This window comes from Rhagoletis zephyria, unplaced genomic scaffold, assembly GCF_001687245.7.
Source record: "Rhagoletis zephyria isolate East Lansing unplaced genomic scaffold, Rhagoletis_zephyria_1.1 Rzeph_scaffold_00613, whole genome shotgun sequence".
Lineage (NCBI taxonomy): Eukaryota > Metazoa > Arthropoda > Insecta > Diptera > Tephritidae > Rhagoletis > Rhagoletis zephyria.
This window is the reverse complement of record NW_016157697.1, coordinates 114,141-136,736: the sequence shown is the minus strand read 5'-3', so window position 1 is coordinate 136,736 and position 22,596 is coordinate 114,141. Positions and strand designations below refer to the sequence as shown.

Genomic DNA, 22,596 nt, shown 5'->3' with positions numbered 1-22,596 from the left:
ATCATGATGATGTCATTTACATATTCTTGAATAGAGCTGTAGTTTTCGAGCCTAACATTGACCAGTTGTTTTAGCAATTCTACTTTTCTCGTGAGGCCATTGTCTTCATAGGCGTTCATTAGAGCACTCCACGCCTCCTTCGCCGTCAGCGCACTAGCGATGTGACCGAAATTGCTGGGGTCCACCATCAAGGTAATTTCGGCTAGCGCTCGCTCATTTAAATCAGCATCCTTCTCGCTTACGACTCCACTTTCGACGACTTTCCAGACGCCCTTTATAACTAAGCAGGATTTCGCTTGACGCTTCCATATGTCGAAATTTTCCCTGCCGCGCAACTTTTCCATTTGGAATGTCATAGGAATTAACGATGAACTTGCCATTATACTATATTTTAGCCTTCAGTGGTTATTTGTTATATTGCTTTTAATTTAGCAAAAGACACGTGGCTTAAGGCCCATAACCTGTTGTAATATAATATATGTCTTTATTCAATAGCAGTTAAAGTGAGAGTAAGTACAAAGAGATTGAAGAACTTCATTTCATCTAACATTTGTATAACACATGTATTACAGATGTGTATATGTATATATTACAGGGTTGTACAAAGTGTACGAGTGAATAAGGTGACCAGTTATATATAATAAGTTGTTCACTTTATAACAGAATAAAACACGTCCTTTTCGTAGCTACGCACAAAATCGAATGAATTCTTTTATTTTCCAAAAATGGAGTTAATCCCCATGCTAAAGTATACATACGACATCTTTTTCTGAACATACTCCTTAGTGTGTAGACAGAGTATATCTATTGCGAGCAATCCATATGGCCTAAACAGACTGCTTTCATATACGTTTAAGGGCTGTTTACATTGTTGCTTACAGCTAACATGACATAATGCTAACAATAAACATGATCGCTTAGGTACTATTTACATTTACCTATGTAGAAATGCTTACAGTAGCTGTAAACAAAACACAATTACTCCTAAAGTGGTTGAAAGGGGGCGCAAAATTTTTGTAAGGGCTTTCTAAGACTCGAAAAAAAAATGTTTATAAAAAGCAAATGAGGTACTTTTTTATCATCTACGGAATAACTATTTTCTAGTTAATTTTATAGAACTTTTTAAATAAATACAAATTTAAAACTGTTGCACGTTCTTTAATATAAAATATTACATCTACACATACAGTGAAACCCGCTTGGCAGGTAATTTATAAGGTTTACACAATTATAAGTTTATACGGTTCATAATGCATTTATAGGGTTTATGAATACCCTTATCACATATTTTTTTAATAGTTTTTCTTTATTTGTTTATGTGTTTAAATAATGCTACGATCTTGGTTTTAAACTATGCATACTTCATTAAATGTTCATGTGTTATTCAAGTATTTACATATTTATGTAAGTTAAAAAGGAGATGTAACCACAGTGAAACCCGCTTAAGTACCCCCCGCTTAAGTGCCTAACCCGCTTAAGTAACCAACATTTTTGAGCAATGTGAATTTTTGAATGTAATCTGAAGAAAATCCCTCTCTTAAGTACCTCCCCGCTATTTACCCAACCCGCCTAAGTACGTCAATTTTTCGTACCCCATTTACCATTTTACCTATAATTTTCCCCTTTTAAGTGCTCTTTTAAAATTCCTTAAAAGATTTACATATTTTGAATCTCAGTGGCAGCGTTACACACCTTCGGCAAAAAGAAAAAATTATAAAAAATCACTAAAATACACTAAAATTTAATGGACTATAAAACTGTATACTCAAAAAACACATCTGAAAAAAAATTTAATTTTGGTGAATTTTTTTCTTTTAGTGTTCTATAAAATCTTAAGCTTAGGTATACATGGTATTTGTTGTTGCTAGGGAATGAACGGTATTTTAATTGTAAAATCTTAAATAAATACGTATACTTCATTAAATGTTTATGTTTTATTCAAGTTAACAAAAAGATGTAACTACATCAATAATTATTTTCGCTTAAGTACCCGCATCGAGGTACTTAAGCAGCTTCTTTTAAGTACCCAACCCGCCTAAGTACCTCGAGAAGCTGACATTTTTCGTGAGGTACTTAAGCGGGTTTTACTGTAGATCAATAATTATGTTCGCTTAAGTACCCGAATCGAGGCGTATAACCGATTGAGGTGCCTTTGCGCACGATATGCGTTCGGCAAGTTGCGGTACTCTAGTAACAGAATGCAAAACATTGCTTCATAACTATTACTGTCCCTTAGTTAGTCAAACATTAAGGATCGTTCATACGTATTTTCATATATATTAAATATAATCGCAATTTTCGATTTTTGTCTAGCTAAATCGTCACTTTTGCCTTATGTGCGGCGGTAAGCGAACAGCTGTACAGTGCCGCAGTGAAATTCGTCAGAGTAAACAAAATTGCGGCGCATGGACGGCTTCCGCCAGTCGTCATTTTGATTTAAAAATCATCATTAAATTTAAATATTTTTTTTAGTACGTGCGCGTATGTATGTAGATTTGCTAAAAGCGGATGAAAACATTGGCAAACTTGTAAAAAAATTAAAAATTACTACAATCAACAATCAATCAACATTGTGCCGTCACCGCTGGGCGGTAAAAATAGAAATAACTTTAAGTCAACCGAAAAACGTCGGCGATAAAAACGCTGCCGCCTTTGTGAGTTTTAATGACAGCGGTTAACCGTCGACCGCTTTACCGTCGTCCGCTGCAATTCTGGGTAGAGCTTAAGGTAGAACCGTTATCTCAATTCCATACAAAATTTAAAGTAAAAAAAATTAAACTATTCAAAATTGTTGTTGCTTGAGATTGAAAATTAAAATGTGTGTGTGAGATTATGAGTAAACTTAAAAATTAAACTTAAAAGTTAACCACAAATAATTTCTTTCTACTTCTTTATTTAAATGATACATGTGATTTTTAGTTGAAAAATTTTGCCGTTTTTAGCCGTTCTTTTTTGCCAATTTAGCCGGTCGGCCCAAAAAGTTCTGGCATCACTGTATGTGAGTGGAAAAACAATGTTTGTTGCATCTTTATTTTTAACCGACTTCCAAAAAGAGGAATACCCCAGAGCTCCTCAATACCCCAGAGCTCCTCGGCGCTATTTAGAAAGTGAGAGCCAAATTATTTCAACCTTAGCCTCGCAAACGCTGGGCTCCTAACCTGGGTAGTGTTGAGGTGATTCCACCTCGTCCTCTTCCAGGCAACTGCGACATAAGGGGTCCGGTAGAATGTTCAGCCTTACTGCGTGAATACCGATAGGACAGTGACCCGTTAAAGCCCCCACCAGAAGTGAGAGCTGTGGCTTTGTGAGTGTGAGGAGTAACCTCGATCGCCCCCGGTCCACCCTCGGTCAAACGGACCTTGCGATCGCGCATGTCGTGGTTTTCGCTCAGCTCACACTGAGTTGACATGAGGCCCATCTAGCCAGGTGTGTACTACAAGCGATTAATGGCACCCCCGCCGCTCTTTATATGATGATAAAGTTTCACGAGTACCTTCCCTGGCCAGTTCGTCAGCCACACAGTTCCCCTCACTGTTGAAGTCAAGTAGGCAAAAATTAATTGAATAGACCAGAAAATTCAATAAATGTTTCTGAATTTGACCTTGGGATGACCTTGGCATGACATATAGACGACTTTGAAGAATCAAGGGACCCCTATATTCGGATTCAGCGACAACAAAGGCACAATTATTTTGTTTATTTTTATTGAATAAATTTGTTTTTTTTTCTATTTGACCCTCAAATGACCTCGAACCTGACATTATGGAGGTTAACGGCCCTCGAATTCGTGTTAAGCGAGTCTAAAACCCCATAGATATGAATTTTCAGGTTTATTCAATGAATTTTTCTCTACTTGACCTTCAAATGGCCTCGAACCTGACGTGATGGGCGCTAACAGATCTCGGTTTCGCATTTAGCGCGTCGAATAACATAGGGATATAGAGGTTTGGTTCAATATGCAGACCCTTACCTTTTTTGTAAACCAGTGTAATTGTTTTACGTAAATAAATTTTTGTAGTACACACCACTGAACCATTTCAGAATTTTCTTTAAAATTTTCAATCCATTTTTCAAGAATTTGGCTGACGTGAACCGTAAAATGTAAATTGAATCTTGCATGTTCCGAAGTGTAAAAGGCGTCCTGACCACTGCGCCATTCACAGCACTTGCTTCGAGTTCATCGTCGTCCTCGTCACCGTCACTCCCTTCTCTCTCTTCTATTCCAAAGTATTCAAATAATCAATCTTGCAACACTGCTTTACGCCCTGCGATATGTAACCCCAACCCTTCTAGCTGCTCTTTAAGTTCACTCACTTTCAGTTTCAATATTTCGTCTCGGTCCATTTTGTCTTACCGAACTTTACAGAAATTTTCCGAAATTTAAAACATTTACAAAATTTCAATTCGTAGAATAAACAGTTAATTAGTAAGTACTATGCTACAATGTAATCATTTTTAAGCAAAAAACAAAACTGACTTGAATTCGCATATAAAAATTTATAATTATCGTTAACCTCTGCATGAATTAGAAATATGACCACCTGTGAGGTAACACCTTTCCTTTAAACAAAGAATTATAGAAATAGGTTAACGTGGTCCAAAGTTTTGCTGTAACATACATAAGAAAAAAAAAAACAAAATATTCCGACGAATTGATAACCTTCTCCTTTTTGTGAAGTCGTACAAAAATATAAGCAAAACAAATGTTTAGCAACTACTGTTTTCTTATCGTGAAGCTGCTTCCTCCTCGTTCTGTTTTTTTGCTCCGCAACAATGTTCGGCAACCACCATCAAATGCTGCATTAATATCTGTTCTGCAACAAGTTTCCGGACAATTTGCTTTGCAATAATATTGTTCAATATGACTTTTAGCAACAATTTTTGGCAATACTTTTGCCTAGCAACAACTTTACTTCACTACGCTTTTGTCAACGCTTTGCTTAGCAACAACTTTCACTTCGCAACAGCCTTAGCAACATTTGCTTTGCAACAGTTTTTCGCTTGACAACTAAACAACTCTTACTGCGCAACAACTTTTGGCAAAACACCTTTTTGCTTTGCGACAATTTTCTGCTTGGCAAAATCTTTCAAATTATCAACGTTCAACTTGACAACAACGTCCTGCTTGCCAAAAACTTTCCAACTATCAGTTCAACTTAATTAACACTGCATTTTATGGCCGTATGTATGCACATATCGTCACGTGAAATGCAAAAAGTCGTAACAAATAAAAAGTTTAAAATTCAGTTTTTGATTGATATGATGAATTTCATCGAATTACAACTCCCACATCATTTGACTAAAAAAAAATTTAAATTTTATTCCCGACTTTTTCCATTTTAGTTACGATGTTGTTTTGTCTTTTTGCATTTCAGCTAACGATATATAAATATATATGGGCGTATACTTGTTTCGACGTTTGAACACCGCACCCGAACGGTTTCCACGAACAGTTAGGACGCTGTCTTTTTTGTACATTTTAACGGCTTTTCTAGTACAGTCTTGTTTTCCAGCAATTGATGACTATGGCTCTCACTTTTGTTAAAACTGATCACCTCGCTTCCTTCGCTTTGTTTGCATGGTTTTATCTGCGTCTTTTAATTTTTGCATATGAATTCCTTGAATTCGAATTGCAAACTTTTCTCACATTCTTTTCGCTGTGCGCAATTTGCACTTTTTGTTTTATTTTAACTTTTAATGCAGTCACTTTTAGATATAAAATTCTTATTTTTTCTAAAGTAATCCATTAGCTTGATTTAACGATAAATCTTCATATTAATCCATTTTCGCAAACAACACTTTGTGACACCATAGTTGTGGGTTCTCAACTTCCGTATTCTTTTCAAATACTAAATTCTTCACTTGATTTAATTGATTATTCAGTTTATTAAATTCCGTTGCATCTAAAAGTACAATTTATTGAAATTGATCGAAATTCACATGAGAAATAGCGTGGTTGTTGTCTGTGCGTTCGAGTCGATTCTGTACAAACCGTTTTTGCTAGCGTCCTTCGTTGGTCACGTATTCGGGTTGAGTTTTTGCCTTTTTGCTCTGGGTTGCTTATTTCGTATTAGTTCTGAGTTGCTTTTTTACGTAATAGTTGTGGGCATCGTACATTTTCAAAAGTAACGTAAGAAGAAGAGCTTCTTACCGTTTTTCCTGGCAGGATGTAGGTGTGTTTTTTGTTAGTGTATTGGTGTTTTTGGTTCAGTGTGTTAGTGTATTTTGAATAAATTGTAATATAAATGGAAGGAATTGTAATACATATGAAGGAAATTGTAAAAGATAAGAGCAAATGCCAAAAAAAAACAGATTATCTCAGGTGTAGGCATTTTTTGACAATCAGCTGATAGTGTTTTTAATTAGGAAGCTGTACGATGGTTATGGGTTACTTTTGTTTATTTTCGGCCCTACATATTTCACTAAACCAGTAGCAATGTCATTTCTGCTTTATTTCGATCTCACATGTATTTGAATTTTAAGAAAATAAGGCTTACAGCGAAATCGGCTAAAAACGGCTAATTTTTGAAGTGAAAACTTCTTTAGCGGCGGGAGTGATTTGAGACTCGATGAAACGAAAAACGTAACAACTACATCAAAAACCATACGCATTTGTATCACAGCCAGCAAAGAAACGTAAATTTTGCCGACAGTGCAGTTTAGTTCAATTTTCCGTATATGAAAACGCAGTTATCATCAATTTTCGTATAAACGTTCGGAAAACGTTCGAAAAAGATGATGTAACTTGAAAGTAATAATCAAGCTAAACATTTGAAAGCATGCACACGTAGTTGGCAGTGGCTGAGTGTGCAGAGGAATGTACCGCTATTTGTTAGCTTCCAGAAGATGCCGGGTTCGAATTCTGTCAGGCGGCTCCTAAATTTATTTTAGTTATTTCTTTTGAACTATGACAAAGTATCTGTGAATTGCACACGGAAAGCGTATTGAACGAAAAATTCAATCAGACAAGTTTCAGAAAAAACAGCCGAAAACATATCCTTTTCACCGCCATTTTCGGTACTTTTCTGTACATACGTTTCTGCCGCACACTTTAGTGGGAAAACGGATCGTTAAAGTATCCGGAAATGGAATCCGTAAACGGACAGAAATTCGGTTTTCACTGACTTTTTTCCGTTTTCGGATCGGTTTTCGGATGTTTTGCTGGCTGGGATGCTATTGCCTTTAAGCGTGTAATTGTGTCTGCTCACAAACGCGTCCTTCGACGGTGGGGGGTGCCTTTTTAAGGGTACCATAACTTCTTACTATAAGCTGTTATTATAAAGAAGCCTATATGGAGGCAGGTGGAAATAGTAGTTTACCTGCACCGATTTCGCTGAAACTTGGCATGTGCTCTAATTTTACCTAGAAATAGATAATTGTAAATTTGATAAAGATGGAATAGTTTTCACGCCTCCCACTTTTGTGGGCGGAAACATTAAATTTCATCCGATTCCAATGAAATTTGGTTTGTACTCTCACTTTTATTAGTAAGCCCTAAATATAAAATATGGGGAAGATTGGATCACTATAACGCTTAAAGCTCGCAAAAAATGTTGGCCTAGTCATTAAGTGTGATGAAATTTTGGTTAATTTTTATTTCTTACTTTCCACTCTCAGAAAAAAACAGGTTTTACTTAAAAAATTACATAAGTGTAAATAATATCCCCTTTTCTCCCAAGGTTTGGTGTGATTTTTCCATTGTTCAAAAAAATAAATCTTTTCGCGAAGAAGCTGAAAATGAAAATTGTGAAAATCAAAAATTATATATTTTTGCAAAGTCGCGCGAAAAGATCCAATTATATATTCGAAAAGTACATAAAATTCTCAAATACATGTATCTAATTACAAGACCTGGCAAACCGGTACTCACACTTTTTTTACTAATATTCTTTAGTATCTAAAAAAAATAGGAAAATACCAAAAACACTTAAAGAATTGATTACAGTTAAAAAAGAAACACTTGCTTTAATGGGTTGAGGGCCAAAGGCAACTAAAGTGATTAGTCGGTAACGTACAGATTCCAGTAGTTTTTTTTTTTTTTGTTTTTTTTTTTAGAAATGTGCCGTTCTTGGAGAAGGGGGTGAATCAGCAATTCTGCATTTATGACTGTTAACTTTCCCGCTCTAAGCCCAACTGTTTTTGTTTTTTTATCAACTGTCACCATGACTTTTTTTCACCTATAGTCGAAACACTGTGCGTCGTTCGTGGTAAACAAATCAAAATATAAAACCGTAGTGCAAGTATACAGTTTAGCATAAATTAAAGGAGTCAAACTATTTTCTTTCTGTTTAAATTAAGGCAAGCTCATGAATCATACTTTTAGCTACATCGTATTTCAACAACTACATATATATTTGTCATCATTTTCTGTGCTACAAATCTTGTTTCATTATTAATATTTGGTGGATTAAGGTAACAATGGAATATTCAAGCTAAAATTAGTCTACTATGGTACATTCCGTTTAGCTGCCTATTCGCTTAGCTATATTAGTTTAACTGCACTTTTCGGGTAGAATGCTTATTTCGAAAGGAGTTTTATTCATTATGAATGAACAGTTTTCGTTTAACAGCATTGCGGAAACAAAAAAAAAATGATTTAATCTTTCCATTTCGAAATAGTCTAAGGACTGTAAGGATTGAAAAAAAAACACACACAGTTTTAAATATCCGATTGATCTAATAGATGAATATATATTTTTATCCCCTTTTACAAACTCATTTATATATACTTTACACTAAACATCTTCTATTTACATATCGCTAGCTTAGAAAGAAAAGTTGCTAAGTCCCATTTTAAAAATTTTACAGGAGAGGAAAAAATCTTCCTATAGCCATTTTCTTTAACTATTTCGCAAGACTTTGAATCAAACATTTTGCGCGTTTAAAGCACAGCAAAACTCCATAAGAATCAGAAGGATTCGATATTTATTAAAAGATGTCGTATTATTTTCGCCTTATCGGATTTGTGGTGCTTCTTTTGGACTTAGCAAATTTTCCTTTTATTACTTATGAAGAGGAAAAAATAAAACAAGTACCTTTAAAATTTTCGAAACGATGCGTATTCAATTTCTCTAGCCTCCTATATCAAAATATGAGTTTTCCTAAAAAGTGGACCTAGCAACTTTTCACTCTAAGCTAGCGATATATGTTTGCATACCAAGTTTTAAGTTCACGTGACTTATGGCTCCGAAGTTATGGCTAATTAAAAATTTCACGCCTATGGCGCCGGGTATATAAAATTCGGGTTCGCCCGAACTTATTTTTCTTTACTTGTTTTCACCCTATTATAGGCCTAGGTGTCATGGCAATACTCTGTCAATGTTTTGTTGGATTTGGTCCGTCCGTTTAGGCTGAAACCTGGCACATACATACATACATATAACGTAGCTATAATTTTTATATTCAGAATCACAAGTACCGGTAAGTTTTCTCTAATAAATATTATGCGAAACTTCATGATTCCAAAATTTATCTATTTTTTATGTACGGTTTAGGGGAAAATTTACAACCATATTATACCAACCGACGTATAGGTACTGGACCCACGGCCTGGGACGTTCTTGACCTAACTTTCTTTATGATTGGTCGTACGAAGGTAGATAACTGGAGGGTGCTGCAGGCACCGTCGTTCTGTGACCACAAATAATAAGCCTCGGCATTTTGATCTCTCCTAAAAGAAATAGTAGGATCCTCAGCGTCGTAGAAATACTAACTGGGAACGTTATAGGAAAATACTAGACGATATGAAGGCTAAGCCGCGCAGGTACAACACAAACGTTGAACATCCTTGGTGGAATAGGGAGCTAGGATCACGAAGACGCGATGTTCTAGAAAGCTTCAAATTGACCAAGGTAGCCGATAATGAATTCTGCTAAGGGGAGTAGAAAGACTTACTTAAATCATATAAGTAAAGAAGTGCGAAGGATAAAGAATATTTAAGTACTAGAGGGACTTCTGTGAGAAGTGAGCGAATTAGGAAACTTCTAACGTAGATTCCAAGCGCACCTTGCCTTATACGTAAGAGTTGCCGGGACTGGACCAAATTCCCGGGAGCACATAGATGGAATATACCCAGTTTTGCTCCAGGCTGACTTTCAACTTTGTGGTACCATGGCTGAAAGCGATATTTTGTTTTACTGTTTGAGATTGAGCTATGTGCCGGTACTGTGGAGTGATGCGAGGGTTGTCTTTATAACCGAGGCAGGCTGGAGTTACCCAGTTTTCTCTAAGGAATACAGGCCCACAAGTCTGACCTCATTCTTCCTAAAATTCCTGGAAAAAAATTCTTGACATCCGGAACACTCTGCCGCCAGGCGTCTTGGCCAAAGCCAAGTTCACAGAGACTGCACTACACTCGCTAGCACAACACGTCGAGAAGGCTCTAGAATACAAATAACATGCTCTAGGGGTATTTCTGGATAATATCGCGAGTTATTACCGGATTGCTTACGGGGCATATCCTGGTGGCTGCTCATGCACAAAAATGGGTATCACTCATGTGGAAGTGTCGTGAGCGGAAGATCAGGGAACCCTTGGAGCATCATCTCTGCCGATGTCCAGCACTGTCAAAACCGCGACTAAAATGCTTGGGAGCCTACCGATTCGAGAAGTTAGAGGACATCTGAAAAGAAGCGCTGAAATTTCTTTTGAAATTCGCAAAAAGCATTGAGCTCCAATTGGCAACGCTAAGGACCTACCGGTCTATGTGCGACTCAACGCCGGCCAGATTAACCTAACTTAACCTAACCTATACCAACAACTTCTTAAAACTGACTCAAAGACAGGCCATATTTACATATGTATGAGCTGTTCAATAAATAAATTGCCAAGACAATTACAAAAAAAAAACAGAAAACACAGAGGACTGTCCTGAACAATACAGGACATATATATTATTGATATGTAGGTTGTTAACTCAGAAACACAACGATATTTATGTAAATTTAAAGCAAATTATTTTATCGAATGCTTTATTTTATTTATCAAATGAAGAGAAGGGGACAGTTAAGATATGCTCGTGTATAGAAAATTATGTGCATAACTTTTCAAGCTTGCAGACGATTCGATTTGCAAATGTTCATCAATATATATTTATGTATGGATATAGGAGTGCATGTATGGTTACATACAAATTTAGACACCTACATACATGTCTACATGTATGAATGTTTGCAATTTAGCATTTGTCAAAATTCGGTTGGTGGTAAACTGAATTTACAATTTTATGAAAAACAACTTAGAAGTTCAAACTTCGTTTTTGCAAAAACCCTATTCGGTATATCGTTGCCTTAATATAGAAAGGCGATATGTAGGTGTAGACACCCTGCAGTGAAAAGCCAAACCAGTCAGTAAAAATACCAGTTCATTAACTAGTATGTGCTAAAGCGCTAATGCGATGGCCTCCCAGTTCGACAATTTCGAAGAACTTAAGCATTCAGCGACATCTACCTTTGAATTACTAAAGCCAAAAATTAAACGCAACTAATTGTTTTTCTTACAAATGTCGGCTATGGCGCCGAGTGAAGACTACCGGTTCTGGTTCTGAGAACGCAAGTTCGAGTCCGCTTAGAGGTGGCTAAGGTTTTCAAAATTAAATCCATTTAAGTCAATTAAGTTTTAATTAAATTTAAATATAAGTAACAAATTTTAACATCTAATTTCGGTGCACAAAAAACATATACATATATGAGTAGAAATACTTACGCAATAAAAAAAATAATAATTAGAAAAATAAAAATTTTAATTAAATTTAAAAACTTCAATAAAAACAAAAAAATTCCTGCGCCAGGACTTGAACTTCGGACCTCAGGAGTACCACTCCAGTCTGCCATTGCGACTGTTGGAAGGCCGCGAGCACAATGGCATACTTATGCTTTTCACGGGGGATGAATCAGCAGATAATTTACATCTCGTAGGACACCGCCATGTTAAAACTGCCAGTCGCTAACATTGAAAAAGGATAGAACGTCAACTAGTTGGGCTGAAACGCATACTGGTAGCATTCTAGTTCATAACTAGTACCTCTCCCTACAGGGCAATTTTCGCACTCACATACATATGTACATATGTATGTATGTATGTATATAGTACACACAAATTCGTATTTAAGTAAGCTTACATACATATAGTCACTATTTCTTGTATCCGAATATATTTATGGGTGGGTGATCGCATATCTGGAATAAATCAATTTGAGTGACGAAAGTAAACGATTTTGACTTTCAAATGTTCCAAATAAATTATAACCCAGTAGTTGATTCAGGACGACAATAACAAGAGTTACTTTGTTAATGAGCTGGACTTGAATATAACGGGCTCAGGCTCCCCTAGCGACTCTGCACCGAATTTTGTTTAGTTAACCATTTCAATTGAGGATATTATTAAAGGAATTGGTGATCTTAAGCCAACTTCACAAATCGATGTAGATGGTTTCTCGGCCTTTCTCCGACCGATCTCAAAGCTAACTTCAGTCTCCAAATTATTTGAGATTGTTGTAAATTGTAAACTGTCTCTTGCTGTTAAAAACCTCATTTTTCAAACCAGCATGGTTTCGTCACCGTCATCGCTCAACAGTCACAAACCTGGCCATTTTCAGTAATTGCCGCTTGTCTGCTATTGAAAAGAATGCTCAGGTGGATACCATCTACACTGACTTTGCGAAAGATTTCAACAAAGTATCACATTGTTTACTCCTGCTGAAGTTGATATCTTTTGGATTGCATTCAACATTTTTGTACTGGGTTAAATCCTATTTAACTGATAGGCTCTGCTGTGTAGTAGCCAATTAATGCTACTTCACAACCGTTCATCGCGTCCTCGGGTGTCCCACAAGGCAGCATCCTCGGGCCCAAATTTTTTGTGATTTTCATTAATGATATCGGCTCCTGCTTTAAATTTGCTAATTTCCTGCTATATGCTGATGATCTTAAAATATTCGCAACTATAGAAAAATTTATGTGACGCAGCCAACCTGAAATCAGACCCAAATAGAGTTCATGAATGGTGCTGCAAAAATAAGTTTACGCTGAATATCAGCAAATGCCTTCTTACTATTCACGTTGCAAACTTATCACGTGCCCGTTTGTCATCAACCTCATAACTGGCTCAAGTGACTGCCCTTCTCTTCTAGAAGAGATTGCATTTAATATTCGCTCTAAAATCCTCCGCCGATGAGGCGGCTCTTGGAGTATTCGAGAGAAAGATTTTGCGGAAGATTTACGGGCCTTTACGCGTTGGCGACGGCGAGTACCGCCGCAGACGATGGAACGATGAGCTGCATGAGCTTTACAACGACATGGACATAGTGCAACGAATTAAAATACAGCGGCTCCGCTGGCTTGGCTATGTCATTCGAATGGACACACACCGACGCTCCAGCTGTGAAGGTATTCAACTCGGAACCCGCTGGTGGGAGCAGAGGAAGAGGTAAGTCCCTACTGAGATGGAAAGACCAGGTGGAGAAGGACTTGGCTTCACTTGGCATTTCCAATTGGCTTCAGTTGGCATAGAAATGAAACGACTGGCTTGCTTTGTTGAAGTCGCCCAAAATCGCCTAGGCGGTTACAGCGCCAAATAAGAAGAAGAAGAAGAAGAAGAAGAAGAAGAAGAAGACGTTAAAGTGCAAATTTCAAGACGCTAGAAAATAAAGTTGATTTTTAATAATTTTTTTTCTCTGACGGTGTTGATTATTTGCTCTAGTGTCCGACCGAAGCTGTCGAAGGGGTCGTGTAAAATCCTTTGCAGATTTGTCATGGGATTCCCAGAGGTTATTAGGATCCGATACCACAATTGTAGCCCAATAAAATTAGATAAATCAAATTGGTACGAAGAAAACAAAAGAATTGTAATAGCGATCTTGGATTTAAGTTTTTTGGTTTTTTTTGCGATTTTAAAGCTTATTTTGCATTTTTCGTAAAAACTGGTTAAATACGATATTTTAAAGAATCTAATTTCCCACTTTTATTACTTAGAAGGTTAAAAAAACATTCTATATTGTAAACACTTGGCAAAGACTGCAAAAAAATTACATTGTGACGGCTTTCGCCATTTTTCAACAATTTCTGTTGGAATACGTATCGTATTGAAATTCCAAAGTTGTAGAGAATTTTTTTATACAAAACTTTTATACAAACATTTTTGTGTACGACACTTTTATATATCACGACCGGGAACGTGCCGAACATAGCGATGTATGGGAAGCGGCGTAGAATTAATTTCACCATCACGTCAACGTGTACTCTGCGATGGCCAAAATTTTATAGGACAGATTTCAAAGATTAAGGCCTTAAAATTATCACATAGGCCAATGGGACATATGGCCACCACAAAATTAAAACGTTTTCAGGTTGGAAAATTTTAAAAAGCGGGCCCAATATATGTAGCAAAAAAATATTGAAAGCATTTAACATTTTCTCTTTCTTTTATAAAAACATTATAAACATTAAATAAACAAAAGAAAAATAACCAAAACTGGTCAAAATATCATATAAGGGTCATCCCATTGAAAAGAGGAAAACGACATAAATTTAAATATGTCCTAATTATCTCTATTTCAATAGTAACCTCTTTTTAAATGACTACATTTCATTACTCTTTTAGGAAATCTTAAAAAAATCAAAAGAAGTTGTAATTTTTGTCTATGGAAACTTTTATTTCGTGCATAATTACTTTGCACTAGTCACAAGGAGATATCCCACAAGTCAGAACTTTAAAATTTTTTAATATTTCTATGAATTATTATATATGTAAAATTCATTTTTATTGAAAACGAAAGCGTATAATTCATATTTTACAACACAAAAACATTGTTCGTGAAGAGTGCTCAAGGATAAAATAGAGTTCTTTTCAGTGTCCCACCAGTCACATTCATTCAAATAGTTACATAAAACTAAGAAATCGTTTGGTATTTTTGTTAAAACAATTTTATACATTAGTTGTCGTTCTATGTTCAAAAATATCTTTCGCTCTTATATAAGTTCTGACGACATAGTTAAAATTCACAATTGATCACATTCTAGAGTAAAATGTCCCACCAGTCACAATGGAATGGCCCATAACTTAATCAGTTGACCACAAGTATTTTTGAAGTAGCAGCTAACAAAACTGCAGAAATCAGTGAATCAACTGTATATTGTCTTCATTATCATCTAATAGCTGGCTGAGTAAAAGGTCACATCCGGCGGGTGCATTTGAACCGGTGGTTAGTGTCGTCAGGGCATCGTATTCAAATTGGACTAAACAGTTTAATTTGCCACGATATTTAGAATGGAGTTATGTAGGTATGTCGAAGTATCGCCAGCCTCTCGAAGCAACTGGGGCTCTTCGTCTGCGACAGATGGGGCACAGTGTACGATTTGGGAGTGTGGATGAATAAAATCGTAAATCTCTCGATACGAATAAGATAAAAATATGGGTTCGAAAACTGATATACTAGACTGCAAGGGATAAATAGTGCCTTATATATAAACATTAAATTGAACCCCAAAAATTTTCGCTGAAAAATGAACTTACGAAAAAAATTAATACTTTGTGGCTAGCTTCAACAAAAAATTTTGGTTTTTGCTTTTATGGACTTTTGGATTTTCAACCGAGAAATTTAAATTTGTGTCCAAAAGTTGACTAAGAAGAAATCTTTTTGATGATAATTTTTTAATTTGCAAAGTTGCATCTAAATTTTCAACTTTTTAATAAGATTTTTCAGAATAATAAAGTATAATACAGAGGACGTTTGAAGTTGCTAAAAAATCGCGTTGATTTTGGATAATTTTTTTTACTATATTACGCATTTTTCCGTAAAAAAAATTTCGAATATACTTTGTATGGAAGAAAATGCGTTAAAAAAAAATTACCAAATATCAACGCGATTTTTTAGCAACTCAAAAGGTGCACATTACGCTACAATTTAATGGGCTGTTAAACTGCATACTCGAAAAAATTCTGAAAAATCGTATTAAAAAGTAGAAAATTTTGATGCAGTCTAATGTACATATGGGTGTATGTATTTTCTAAATACATATATGTGCGTCTGTGGTTTTTTTAAGTAACAAAAGAAAAGGAAATAAATAAGGGTTGTTCAGCACCTTTTGCATATGCTCTTGCATTTGCATATTCGTCGCATTTGTAAATTCACTACAATAAAATGCACACGGTTGCCATGGCAGCAAGCATAAGATTTGCAACTGCAATTCCAACCTCAAATCCGCGACCATTTCCACAACATCCTGAACGGCCCTATAGTTTTTGTTCCAATAGCGATCGCCCCTCGACAGGCAATGGCAAACCTGCGAGTGTATTTCTGCCATGAAAAAAGCTTCTCATAAAAACACAATCGCCGTTCGGAGTCGGCGTAAAAATGTAGGTCCCTCCCCTTTGTGTGACAACATCAAGGTGCACGCCCCAAATCGGAGGAGATACTCGGCCAAACACAAATATATTGTGAAAGCGCTAATCTATTATTATCTATATATTGCATGTTTAATAATATATAGATGTAACTCAAAATTTACGTTTAGTTTTTACTTTTAGTTACGTTAGGTTTTACTTTTTCGAAAAGAGTTGCCACCTGTTAAATAATTAAACACAAATTATTTAATAATCAATGCCCTCAGAGTTTTCAAAAGTCAGGCGTAAAATGAAGGGACTGGGGCTGCAGATGTTCAGTAAGGTTTTACTTTTTCGAAAAGAGTTGCCACCTGTTAAGTAATTAAGCTCAAATTATTTAAAATATTAAATCAATTGTTACAATAGATATTACTTTAAAACGCTTAAGGGTTGCCAGATGTTTAACAAATACTCAATTTCAATTTAAGCCATTAGGTAAGTGAATAATGTGTCACCATATGGGTGTCAGAAAAAAAGAGTTTTAAGAAGGTAGTAGTTTGAAAATGTTTTAAAGAGGGTGGCCGCCTTTTTGAGAAATCGAATGAAATTTTTTTATACCCAAGTTATATGAAATATTAACAAGTAATTTTTAAGCAAAAACAAAACCGACTTCAATTCTCATATAAAAATTTAGGAGTACCGTTAATTTTTTCATGATCCAATGATCGGATCTAAACCAAATTAGTATGGGACCACCTCTGAAACACTACCTTTTCGATGCAAAAAGAATCGATGCACTATCGAAATCGGTTGACGTAGTTGAAAGTCATGCGGTAACATACATAAAAAAAATTTTTGGAAGTCTTTTAAAATGGGCGTCACATGAAAGAATTTTAAGAAATCTGCAGTTTGACAATTTAGAATATATGTATTTGATGTGTTTGCGGGTTGCCACTACTTTAAAAGGTTAAATTCAAATTATTTAATAAGTTAAATGAATTCTTAAAACATGGTTATCAATGGAAATGGGTTTAAAATCCTTTATTTTGGGAGGATTGCCACGAATTTAAAACATATAATTCAACTTAATGCGTCATTACTTGTAAATTGTATAACAATGTCAGACGAAAGATATTTAAGTTCGAAATTTTTTTTGTAAGAGGGTTGCCGCCTGTTTTGAAAGACGAACTTAGTTTAATTATATACAAGTTATGTACATACATTAAATTTTAAAATATTGGTATCAAACGAACGAGCGTTAAGAAATTTTTAGTTTGAACATTAAGAATTTTTTAGGGTGTCAGAAGAGGGTTGCCAGCTGTTTAAAAATTTTAATTCAAATTATTTAATAAGTTAAATGCATTGTCAAAAAAGGGTATCAATCTAAATGGGTTTGAAAATAATTAATTTTTGAACTGTATTGTGTTGAAAAAATCAAATTCAACTTAAAAAGATTTTAGTTTGAATAATATTTTTAATCAGATCAGCGCCGCTATTTCGAATTTGATAAATCAAATTAAAGAACTGGGATTTTACATAGAAGTGCAATAAGTTTTTTTTTTTTTTTTGAAGCTAGAACCTCTTTAGCGGTACAGTGATTTCAATTTCTCATCACTCAGAAATGGTTTAGATGAATCCTTAGAAATATTTTAGGAAGTTTTTTGATATGGTTTCATCTTTGTAAATAGTTAAGTTCAATTATGCGGGTTTACTAGTTATTATTATATGCCAAGGACCATCACATGGCTTTAACAAATTCATAGAAATGCATAACCCCAATGTATGTACATACATGCATATGTACATTAGGGTGGTCCATAAAAATGCATGTGATAAAGTAGTCGGAATTTTTATGCTCTCGCCCCCTAGGATGGTTCTATATCGAAAAAATATACTCCTATTTTTTATTTTGAAATCAAAAAATAATTAGAGATCGCTCAAAGCGCCCAAAGTTTTCCATGTATTTTATATGGGGAAAAAACAACTTTTCGTAGAAATGGTATATAATTCTTGAAAATCCATATTTTTCTATCGGAAAACTCCGTTTATCTGCAGAGGATTTCCAATAATAATACCCTATTATTTATTTAACAATTTTTTCATCGCAACTATAATTTATAGGTCCGCCAAAATTCCACACAAACCCCAATAAAATTCCGTTATTAAAAAATGGTTGAATAAACTATTGGGCATTATTATTGAAAGTCTCCCGAAGAGAACCAGAGTTTTCCGATCGAAAAATATTGATTTTAAAGAATTATATACCATTTCTACGAAAAATTGTTTTTTTCCCATATAAAAATACATGGAAAACTTTGAGCGCTTTGAGCGACACTAAATATTTTTTTATTTAAAAATAAATTTTGGGTATACTTTTTTTCGATATAGAACAATCCTAGGGGATGAGCGCATTACAATTCCGACTTTACTGTTTTTGGACCACCCTAATGTACATAGCATGTTTGTATGAGGAACTTTTTATGTTGGAATTTACTCAGCAGCGACACATTTTCTACATTGGTTTAAAATGACGATCAACCGAATTTGTATCGTGAAGCCCACTTACCATAAGTTCAAAGCTGATTATTTTTAGATACATCAACAATGTCAATAAATAAGTTTCATTTAAATGTTTTTTTTTTCGGTTACAGCTTTAACTTTTTTCACAAAAAGTACTATGTAACCAAAAATCTAAAATTCACTTTTTGATTAATTATGATGCATTTCGTCGAATTATTAGCCCGCACATCGTTTTATGCAATTAATAATTTTAGCTAGTTACGACTTTATAGCATTTCAGCGACGATGTGAGATAGAGCATTCGCGTATTAAGGTGACGCTAAATAGGTATGTGCAAAGGTAGATATGCGTTAAAAGTATGTAGATTCCTTTTGTACATACAGACGCTAAGGAGGAAATTTGTATGGCATGGGTGTCAGAATGGTACATGGGATGTTTTTTTTTGCCGGCAAAATTTTACCTAAATAACTCTTTATTCTTTACATTTAATTGCTGTAGCATATCGATAGCCCGTGCCGGTTAAGAAGTTGTATTGAGATTAACAAATCGTGTGACGCAATGCTTCTGTCACACATGTGCGCGATAATAGATGTGTAATCATACAAAAAACCGTTTATCACATGGCGGCTCGGTAGATCTACAACACGTGACTCTGCCGCTAAGTTGACTAGAGGGCCTGCATTGTTGTTCGATCCGTTTTGTCCGTATTTACTACTCGCCAATTGTGCGAAAGTATGCCTGGGTTAAACTCTAGAAAGCTAAGATCTTTATAGGATAATTCGAACTGAAGCAATTGTCTGTCCGGCTCCTGTGTATATTTAGGTCATTTAATCGAACACCCCCTAATATGGTTTATTCCGCTTCAGTTGTAGGTACAATCTTGCCAATATGCGTTGGGTACATTTCCTTTGGTGCCTGGAGATGCCGGATGCTTCTTCATTTTATTCGTCTATACATAACGATTGTCCTCTGCAATAACGACACAATACAAAATTCAAAAAATTTTTACTGCTGTTAAGTGGCTCTTGTCTAATCCATTTGCAATCCTTACTAAAGTAAGCAGTAAGGATTGCTAAAGTAAGTACTAAAGGTTAGACATGGATTTTATTTTTGAATTTTGAATTTTGAATTGTGTCGTTATTGCAAATATTGCAATGATCTTCACATCTTTTGTTATCACAGCAAAAAAAAGATTACATGAAAATGTACTTGGGCGCAGCTGCACCTGCCATGTGGCCATGCTATGTGCTTTTTCTGACGTTCGGTGATGCGGTAGCGAAGTTGCTTGTGTATGGCTTTTTGAGTAGCGCTCTCCGTCTTGTAATTATAATTGGTTACACGAGTGCTGTAAAAGAAGGTAGTCTGCCCGAGCGGAGATACGCTGTAATCAGTTAAAACTGAGTAGCTCTGGGGGTTGCCTGGTATCCGAAGCATTCCGTTCGTCACGGGCCTTAAGCTGCTCCGCGGTGCGGGTTGTGACACCTTAATCTGACCATGACAGTAGAAAGGAAAATAGTCCGTTCGACTTTCACATATACACATACAGTTAGTGTCAGTCAAAATCGTACAGCAAATTTTTTTTTTCTTATTTTGAAAACATTTTCGTTAAATTTTATTAATTTTTATTAAAAATATAGTTCATACTACATAAAAAAATAACTTTTTATTCAGAATTTTTAGAATTTTTTATAGCCCTTTCAATAACAGGGTTTATAATAAAGTGTAACTTAGAAGTCACTACAAAATACCGTTGATTTTTGCCAATTTTATTTTTGTTGACAGTGCTGCGCATTTTTCATTGTTCATGCGTTATATGAAAGAAAATGCGCAGTGGTATTTTGTAGCGACTTCAAACTTAAAATTCTGATTAAAAAGTGCGACGTTTTGATAAAAATTTGACGATTTTTTTTTATAATTATTACAAAGTTAGAAACTTTGAGTTTTATGGATTTTCTTGTAGTATGAACTATATTTTTATTAAAAATTATTAAAATTTAAATAAAACAACGTATTTTCAAAATATGGAAAAAAGTACTGTACGATTTTGACTGACCCTCACTGTATGTACGTACATACTTACTTACATAGTAATGTGAAAAAATTTGGGCACACCACTTTTGACCAGTTATGGATATTTGGCTTTTGTTTGTTTTTATAAAAGTGCAGCCCATTAGCTAACAAAAACAGAGTATAAGTCTAAATTTCAAACTTTGTAAAAAATGAAAATTTCATAAAAATGTTGAGCAACAAACTGTTTAGTAAGATTTTTTGGAAAAATTATAATTATGCAGTTTTATAGCCCATTAAATTCTAGCTTAATAAAGAGCAAGTTTCAAGACGAAAATTTCTTCCACACAAAGAAATTGTCGAACATACATATTATGGAAGAAAATACGCGAATTTAATGGGCTATAAAACTACATACTTATGATTTTTTTGTAAATGCCTAATAAAAAGTTTGTTTTGGAATTTTTTTTAAATTTTTCTAAGTATTATAATTTAGACTTACATTGTTTTCTTTAAATAATGAGCTGCATTTTTATAAAAAACAGAATAATAAACATTAAAGAAATAAAAGAAAAACAAGTAATTAAAAAAAAAGTTTTTTTTAAGACAAGCTTTTATTATTGTTAAGTAAAAAAAGAAAACACGATCCCCGTACCACCCAACAGCTAAATGTTTTGTGTAGCTATTTCTTTCGATTTTTAGTAATATCTCTCTTCCCAAAATCTCAAGAAATATCGATATAAGCATTTTTTTGTAGGAAATTTAATGGCCTACAGGTTTGTCATTTACATGTTTTCTGTTGCTCGTATTACCTCGCTGGTGGGAGTTAGAGTTATGCCGCAATGGACACTTTTGTAGAGCATTCAATTCTGAAGAAACCCATAATTGGCCATGATTATACCATAAAATGGCTCTGAGCTATAGGGCGGGAAATATTTGCATACCTTGGTCGAGCACTTAATATGTAATATTAATAATAAGGGCTCAAATTTTCAGGGAATTCGTTTTTAGGTATTTGATGCTATTTTTTACCTCCCTTTTATTAGCTCGGGATGTAACTATGTAATATTGATGCGCCTAAAAGATGCAGCGATTTCTATTCTTAAGTTACATACTTTATGACAGTACGAATGGAAATATAAGAGCGAGGTTTTAGTTTTTTAAACTACAATTTTATTTATTTCAGAATATGCACTGTATTGTTAGTGGACAGGAAACTACTTTAAATACTGGTACGTTAACCACCAAAAATTAAAAATCGAAAAAAATTTACATAGCGCACTTTGCAAGTGGACTACTCATATATCGATACCTGAGTAGAAGATCGACCTACATATCTCGGCAGCCAGTTCGAAAACGCCCTATCTCAGAAAACTTTTCAAAAACGCCCTATTTTTAGAATATCTGTTTCAGTGTACCTGAAAATATGTGCATACATATTTATGTTAAATGCAGTACATGTGTACGTGGGATAAATTTGTAAAATTGTAAACATGTAAATGTATGTAACAAGTAAACTTTCTCATGAATACCATCAAATAATTGGCCTTGAAGGGACTATATGTATTAGGGATGTTAATTCTTTGGCTTTTTACGATCCCGGGATTTTCGGGATTTCGTTACCACAATCCCGGGATTTAGATATTCGTTACTTTTCAACAACTTAATACGAAAAAATTGCTTCTATCTCTCCTACCATAAAATAAATAATAAATAAATGGGTTTGAAACCTACTTTTTTATTTAAAGT

General features: G+C 34.8%; 2 protein-coding genes across 5 annotated transcripts in view; one reads left to right on the top strand and one right to left on the bottom strand.

The window, feature by feature from the left end:
- sad (Cytochrome P450 family protein sad) overlaps window positions 1-22,596 on the top strand; it is a 34,284-nt gene that overhangs the window by 3,598 nt on the left and 8,090 nt on the right. The gene's annotated exons all lie outside the window — the stretch shown is intronic.
- Window positions 1-22,596, bottom strand: part of LOC108360710 (probable multidrug resistance-associated protein lethal(2)03659) — an 87,231-nt gene that overhangs the window by 57,634 nt on the left and 7,001 nt on the right. The window contains exon 1 of one of the 4 annotated variants that reach the window (XM_017613118.1): window positions 4,661-4,681. The exons of the other annotated variants lie outside the window; for them this stretch is intronic. The gene's annotated coding sequence lies outside the window, so the exon portion shown is untranslated. Of the gene's footprint in view, window positions 1-4,660; window positions 4,682-22,596 lie in introns of those variants that run through there. 4 annotated transcript variants of the gene reach the window in all.